At 43.9% G+C, this 7,550-nt stretch overlaps 1 long non-coding RNA gene across 2 annotated transcripts; it reads left to right on the top strand.

Annotated features, from left to right (window-relative positions):
* The first annotated feature begins 593 nt into the window (after positions 1-593).
* Positions 594-6,256, top strand: LOC123139122 (uncharacterized). Of its 2 annotated transcripts, XR_006469461.1 has the most exons (4): positions 594-1,079; positions 1,163-2,395; positions 4,995-5,312; positions 5,987-6,256. It is a non-coding gene; the product is annotated as an uncharacterized lncRNA (long non-coding RNA). The 2 variants fall into 2 exon arrangements; XR_006469460.1 differs by lacking the exon at positions 5,987-6,256 and having other exon boundaries at positions 4,995-5,455.
* The last annotated feature ends 1,294 nt before the right edge of the window (positions 6,257-7,550 follow it).

The raw sequence follows: 7,550 nt of genomic DNA, 5'->3' as shown, positions 1-7,550 counted from the left end.
CACCAGGACTAGAACCCTATTGAGCTGGGATACCACAGTCTGGACATGTGCAGGTGGTGGCACTGTCTGGGACACATCATCAAGTTGGTAGGTGCAGCGATTATGGTTGGGAAGAAGGTGGCTTTGGGTTGACCAACGTACTTATATTGTCGGATCTATTAAAAAATTCAGGTTAGAAAATTGCAGTTCATGTAGCTAGGCACAAAGAGAACTAAAGGCATCTCCAACGCCGACCAGTAAATTCGTTCCCGCATCTGTTCGCAAACATTGCGGACATTGATGCGGGAGCCGGCCATCCAACACTATTTGCATATATTTCAAGTCGACTTTAACAAATCGGACGAAATATGTTTGTATTAACTTAGAAAAATAGCATTACGAATTACTAGCTTCAGCCAACTCATACATGTCCTTCCGCCAACTAGTGTCCATTCAAAAATAAGCTTAGTGTACTAATCGTAGTAACATAGTGTTTTATCGGGAATACATACTAGTGCGCATGCACTATTTGGGTGGAACGAGCGGTCGCAGCTCGACCGCTCGATGCGAACGGATCGTGCGGCCCGCGAGTTCAGGTGATATCTGGTAGGAAGCACACAGCCCAGCGCTAGACGACAAGGAAGCACAAAATCGCCGCTCATCTCGATCCTCTTCTCATCTCTGCTGGCTCCGAGCACTTTTCCTCTCCATTCCTTCCTCCTCCTTCCCTGACCAGCCGGCCGCCGCCCCGTGCAGGTTCAAGACGTAGCCGTGGCGTCTGAGCACCCGCGACCCGTGCACGTTCAAGCCGCAGCCATGGCGTCCGAGCACACGCGACCCGTCCTCCTACCGACCGCCGCCATCGGCCTCCAAAGCGTCGCCGCGCGTGACCCGGACGGATCCGATGAGATCCGCCACGCCGGATCTGAGGAGCTCCGCGCTGGATCCGCCCGTCCACGGAGTCCCTGCGGTCTCCCCCTTCCTCCCATCCCTTTCCCTTTTCCTGGTGCAGTAGCAGCTGACGACTGGTGAAGGCGAGGTTGCAGCCAACGACGACGGAGTCGAGAGGCAGCAGTCGGTGACGTCAAGCGCATCTCTAGGTACCGATGTGAAGCGCATCTCTGTTTTTTCATTTTTATTTTTCGGTTGTACATGCTCACACGTCAGTCGGCTGCATCTGCAGGATAGTTGCACACTCTAGACCATTTAGTTGGCAGGAGACATTGTACAGTGAGGCAGTCACAGATCTAGCTGTGCCAACCCCAGACATTATCTTGCCAACTTCAGAGTACAAACTGCCAAGCAAACCTGATACAGTGCCAACTCAAGATCTCAGCATAACATCTAGTAAAGTACCAACAGACAAAGGCTCAGTGACAACTCCAGAAGCCATTGTGGCAACTCAAGTAGCCATTGTGCCAACTCTAGCGTCTAGTGGGCCAGCTGCAGGTCCAAATGTGCCAACTCCAGCATCCAGTGAGCCAACTGCATATCCAATTGTGACAACTCTGGCAGCCACTGTGCCACCCCCAGCAGCTATTGAGCCAACTGCAGGTTCAAATGTGCCAAATGGAGCAACTTCTGAGCTAACTAAAGGTCTACTTGTGCCAACTGCAAGACATTTTGTTGCCAACTAATAGTGGTATTGGGCAACCTGTCCAACCTCCTTTGCCAACAGCTCAAAAAGGCACAAAGTTTGATCATCAAAACAAACTAACCCAGGAGGAAGTCTACAGGAATCTATGCTTTCTTTGAAGATGACAAAGCCATGGGTAAACAAGGTCTAGAGGGGAGGTGAAGGGGAAGTTAAAGAGGAAGAAATTTAATGGATCCTCACTTTTCCCTCCTCCTAGTTGTTGTGGTTGCACAATTGTGTCTGTAGATGGCTCACTTGCTGGTGGAGTTGGCACAATGGCTGATACAGTTGGTTCATTTGGACCTGCAGCTGGCTCAGTTGGTGCTGCAATTGCCACAATAGCGACTGGGTTTGTTGGTTTGTTGCATGGGATGCTGACATACTTACCATGTTTTTGCACATCTTTTTGTTGCACATCATTTTTGCACACAGTGTGGCTATATTTTGGTTGCTGGAACTGATTTAGTTGCATGAAAGCAGCTTCAATTTGCCTATGTTTTGTTTACACAACTGTTGTGGATATATTTTGTGTCTACTTTTTTTTGCACACAGTGTGACCATACTTGGCTGCTGGAATTGTTGTAGTTGCACGAAAGCAGATAACTGGTTGCACAGATTGTGTGCAAACTCCCCCTACACAAATCATGGGTTTCTGTGGTCTACTAAAGATCCGTGCAAGAATATCAGAAGAAGGGCAGGTCTGGAGGTAACCTGAACAGGCAATTGGAAGTTGAAGAAAATCAGCTGAAGAGGATTCTCACCTTGTGTTGCCTCCTACAGGTACGTTTTCCTCCTCTCCTTTTTTTAGGTTTTTTCCGACCTTCTCCTTGCTCCCAAGATCTCTTTTCTCTCTTCTCTTCTGTTCTTAGTTCTTTGGAGCCGCCATGGCTTTTTCATGGCCATGGAGATTTTCACCCTGATGGAATCTTCCCTTTCATGGGGAAGAAGATGTCGTGGGGCAGATAGCTCAATCAGAGGCAGATATAGATGGGGGGAGAGGGGGTGTGGTCGCGCTGCACATGATTCCCACAGCCAGATGGCGTGGGCGGGACCGTGTGGTTGATAGCGATGGTTTCGTGGGATGAGGCTGGCCACTTTCCTTTTAAGGACGAAGGGGGACCAGGTGGTTTCCTTTTTGGTCGGCTGCTCCCTATCCATTCCAGGCGGCCGGGCGCCCACTAGACGCGTCCGTGTTTTATTAGCAAGCTTCCGAATTTAATGTACTCCCTCCTTCCATCTATATAGGGCCTAATGCGTTTTTCAAGACCGCCTTTGACTATTGATAATATTAATAGTATATGAGATGTATATTGTGAAAATTATATAATTGGAAGCTCCTTTCACATACGAATTTGATGGTATGCTTTGTGTAACTTGCATGTCATATATTATTGCTCTAATATTTGGTCAAAGTTAGCCTCAAAAAACACATTAGGCCCTACATAGATGGAAGGAGGGAGTAAGTGATTTAGCTAGCTTCCGCGTGGGGATTGGATTCTTTTGCCCCATTTTACATGGAGTTTGATGATTTGCCCCATGCTTGTCTCAATGCCAAGTGGCCCCGGCCCCACCCGCCAATCTCGGAGGGTGGCGGGGGGGGGGGGGGGCAAAAGATCTAATTTCTCAGCTTCCGCGAACCAAAGTATACTAAACATGGTGCTTTAGCTAGTCTACGGCAAATCTAGTAGGTGGTTTAATTTCTTCCGCCAAATCTTGTGGCATTTTGAAAAACAAATTTAAGAAGAAAAATATAAACAAAGTGATTAGTCGAATCAAACTTTAAACATGCTATCCACCAAACCATCATTTGGACGGAGAGCAAAGAGGGGTACATGGTGAGTATTGGTTCGTCGCGTGGATGTCTGGACTCCTGCAAAGCTCCTTTTGTTTGTCTCCGATTTGCAGGAAAACGAATGTGTGGATTGGTCTGCGGACCGATGTAGGACAATATTGAATGACAAATTGTGTTCGGACAGGTGGGTCCAGACGCTTGCGAAAGATTTAAGAGTCCGTTTTGGAGATGCCCTAGCGCAACACAATAGGCGAATCGCCTTTGGCATGAATAATATCGTTACGTAGGTGCCAGGCTCTCAAAAAAAAATCATCATGGCATGTTTTTCTTTTCTGAGATAGATCAAGACACGTTATCTCTCATATCATAAAAGTTTTTTTTGGTTATTAAGAAGAATAAACTCAATCCTACATTACTATGAATGTTGTGAGATCCATTCAAATTTTGAGTCGGAGATTATACAATCACTTTCCACTTGAAATAGGGGAATTTGAACTAGGCACAATTTCTATGGCACTCACTTTTCTCGTAACGTCATGGAGTAATTCACTTCTTCTATCTTTATTTTGGTGTGTTGAAGTCTTGTAACCTGACCCCACATACGACACGACACAACCACACGTTACCCATAATAAATAGCTTGCCCCATCCATGTAAAGCTTGAAGTGTCGTCCCGTAGCAAAGACGAAAGAGTATGTCGAAGGAAGTGGAGAGGAGGATGTCCTTGAGTGCCAACAACAACAATGGCACTGCCGGTTAAGAATGGGATGTATCAGTAATATGGAGTTGACACTCCCAGGGGCATACCGTGAGGTAGTAGCGAGAGTTATCAATAAGCGTAGCTATGAAATTTGCATGCGCACATTTGCTTGTGCTACTTGATAACAAGCATGTTGAGAGCAAAAGTCAATTGCTACTGGTAGCTATCCATGTACCGCTTTATCTCTGTGGTCACCATATGACATGTGATTGCCATGGTCAAACCTCATAGAAGTAACTACCAGTCTGCAGGGACATTCAGCCAACTGTGCAGAATTGGAATTTTAATCTTAAGCATGAACTAAAGCTGCTAGAAATGAAGATAAAGAGAACATATGCAGCAGAGTTCAAGTCTTGGCTAGCTCTGATCTTCTGAATCAATGGTTTTGGCTAGCAGTTGGATACAAGCCCCGATTTTCTTTTTGTTAGCTTTACTCCCTTTGTTCCTCTCCCTTTGTAACATACAGTACTGTTTATAGTAATGAAAATTTACCGTTTCTACAGTGTTTGCCTAAAAAAAATACTCTCTCCATCCAAAATTACTCCTACGGATGATCTCTGATTGGACCAGTCAAACATAGTTAGCCAAAAACTAAATAATGGGTACTCTTGAGAGAGCATAGAGTTTCACTTTCAGTTTGATTTTCAGTCTCCAACAAGTTGATTGAAAAGTCAATTAGACGATTTTTCTAATTTCTTCGAAAAAGAATCATCTTCTTGAGTTACCACGGTCGATTCATGTGTAAATGCATGCCGAGTATGCCGGTTGTTCCTACTTTCGTTGGTTCGTCGATTTTGTTCGTGATTGATTGACCCGGGCATGTCTAGTTCACTTGCTACAGTGGAGGAGGTGTCATGCGAGGAGGAGCCTCTGTGGATGCCGGCGCCGCGGCTGATCTTCTACAACACGGCCAGGGACGACGGCGGCGTGGACGAGTTCGACGAGGGGACGTGGAAGTACTTCTCGTTCAAGGAGCAGAGCCTGGCGGCGCTGCACCGCAGGCTGGCGGAGGAGACCCGGCGCCAGGACTTCGTCGTCTGCCGAAGCCCGCGGGAGCGGCCCGGGGCTGTTCCCCGTCGTCCTGGACCTCCCTCCCGGCAACAGCCAGATGGAGTTCGTCCTCGTCCCGGCGTCCTCTCCTGCAGGTAAACAATGGGGTCCGCTCTGCTTCTTTTGTTCTCGGTTTCCTGCTCTGGTTCAGCTTCTGAACATTTTGTTCTGAACTTCTGAACATTTTGTTCTTCAGTGTGTATAACTGAAACCTGTGAAGCAATTTTTGTTACGTTTTTGTTCTTCTTTGTTTGCCGTGGCAGTCTGGCAGAAAGTATTGTTTACGATGATTGTGGCCCGGGACCGACTGTATGTACCCCCTCCGTTCGGAATTACTCGTCCAAAAAATAAATGTATCTAGATGTATTTTAGTTGTAGATACATCTATTTTTATCCATTTTTGTGACAAGTAATTCCGAACGGAGGGAGTATGTATGAAAAGATGGAGAGAACTTTCGTCGGTGCGGCGATATGCATTTGGGTCTGTTTAGGACACATCTAGATGTGACATAATTATGTCACATCTAACCTGATATTCCACTATGTTTATGGTCTTTTGTCCCAGCTTTTTTTTGTTCCTTGTTGCTGCGTTATTTGTGAGAGTTTAGATGTGACATCCTTAGAAAACATCTAGATATGAATTAGACAAACTGTATGCATTTTGCGGTGTATATTCATTGGTACTGTGTGTACAAGAACATACTTGTTTCTACTGTGAAAATTCAGACACCTAGGATGGGGTCTTACACTTTTCTGTTTTGTTCTGTAGTTCTAGAGAATGACATGGAGTAGGCTTGAACATAAATGGTAGATGGGCAGAATTACAGAAAGGTCAAGACGTCAAGTATACCTTTTTTTAGGGAAGGTCGATGTTGAAATCTTCGATGATCAATCTTTTCATTTTCAGCAATCCATCTAATATTGGAGCGTCTTCTTCCGGAACATGTGTATGTTTGTTGATTTCTTGTTATCTACATTGTAAGTGCATACCCAATGCTGATGTGGCTCACGCATGGCTCTGGTATGGTTAGAATTTTAATTGTTCTATTTATACATTGTGTTGGTTTTTGGCCGAAAGAATTCCAATTTCTGTGATAAATTCAGTGAATAATCTACTTGCAAATTTCACATCCTGAACAAGTTACACAAAACATATCTTAAGTGAATAACTGTTGTATTCACACATCCAACTACGATATCCCTCAAGGCAATGCTTTACATCAACACTATCTTATGATACCTACGATCTATCAAACCTTTCATTTACACCTATAGATCCAACATGTTAGTGCATAAGTACGTTAGGTTTTCCATTTTTTTCTTGTACGGTGGGCGCCTCGCCACCTCTGCTCCACCTTTTCCCCTTGAAAAGCAAGTTGATCGCCGGCCTCTTCATCATTATGATGCACACAACCATCTTTATGGAAAATGTATCATTCATTCATTGCAAATAAAGTAAAATCATGAGCACAACCGGCTGACAACAGGATTACATGACACACACACACACACACACACTATATGTATATATATGTATATATATATATATATATATATATATATATATATATATATATATATATATATATATATATTACTTACTCGCCAGTCAAAATGGTTGAATGAATCATGTGCTATTATCTAGCAATGGCTGCACCCAAAGGCCATAAGCTCCCGATCGTCCACACACTACAGTAAGGTCCATGTTTTAATCCTGAAAATAACCTGCAAAAGGTTTGGAAAAGTTGTTCTGTTAAAAACGCAATTTGCTCCAATTTTTCATAAAACAAGACTCACATTCCGACCCAGATATGTTCCTTAATTTTGGGGTGAATTCCAGCCAACGAGGTCCCAAACAATTTTTTTATACTAGTAGGTGGAGTCAAATTGAATGCTACTTGAATCGTCCATCAAAGCAAAGAAGCAAACAACCAAGAGAGAAAAAGATGATTGATTGTTATCTCATGGTCACAAGAACAAAATAAATTTGATACAATAGCTTACCTAACAACTCACAGGCAAAGATACAACCGGGAAGTTTTAGCACTAAAGTCCAAATAGTTGTACGTCCATAAAACAACTTTCACAAACTTTTGGCTTCTTCACATACGTGAAGGTGCATAAGTATAATCAAAACACCGAGCATGATTAACACAATTAATTAAACAAAACAAGACCAATGGGTGAGCAAGATGACGAGTCGTAAGCAAGAAGTTAAATGATACTGATGTTTCGTTATCAAGAGAGGTTGGTTGGGAATAGGAAGGCTGGGAATTAATTAAAGTTATGGAACAGTGGATCATGAAATAAATAGCATTGCCAGATTCTATTAT

Source organism: Triticum aestivum, chromosome 1B (assembly GCF_018294505.1).
Source record: "Triticum aestivum cultivar Chinese Spring chromosome 1B, IWGSC CS RefSeq v2.1, whole genome shotgun sequence".
Classification (NCBI taxonomy): Eukaryota; Viridiplantae; Streptophyta; class Magnoliopsida; order Poales; family Poaceae; genus Triticum; species Triticum aestivum.
Note: the sequence above shows the minus strand (reverse complement) of the source record. Positions and strands in the feature narration are given on the sequence as shown.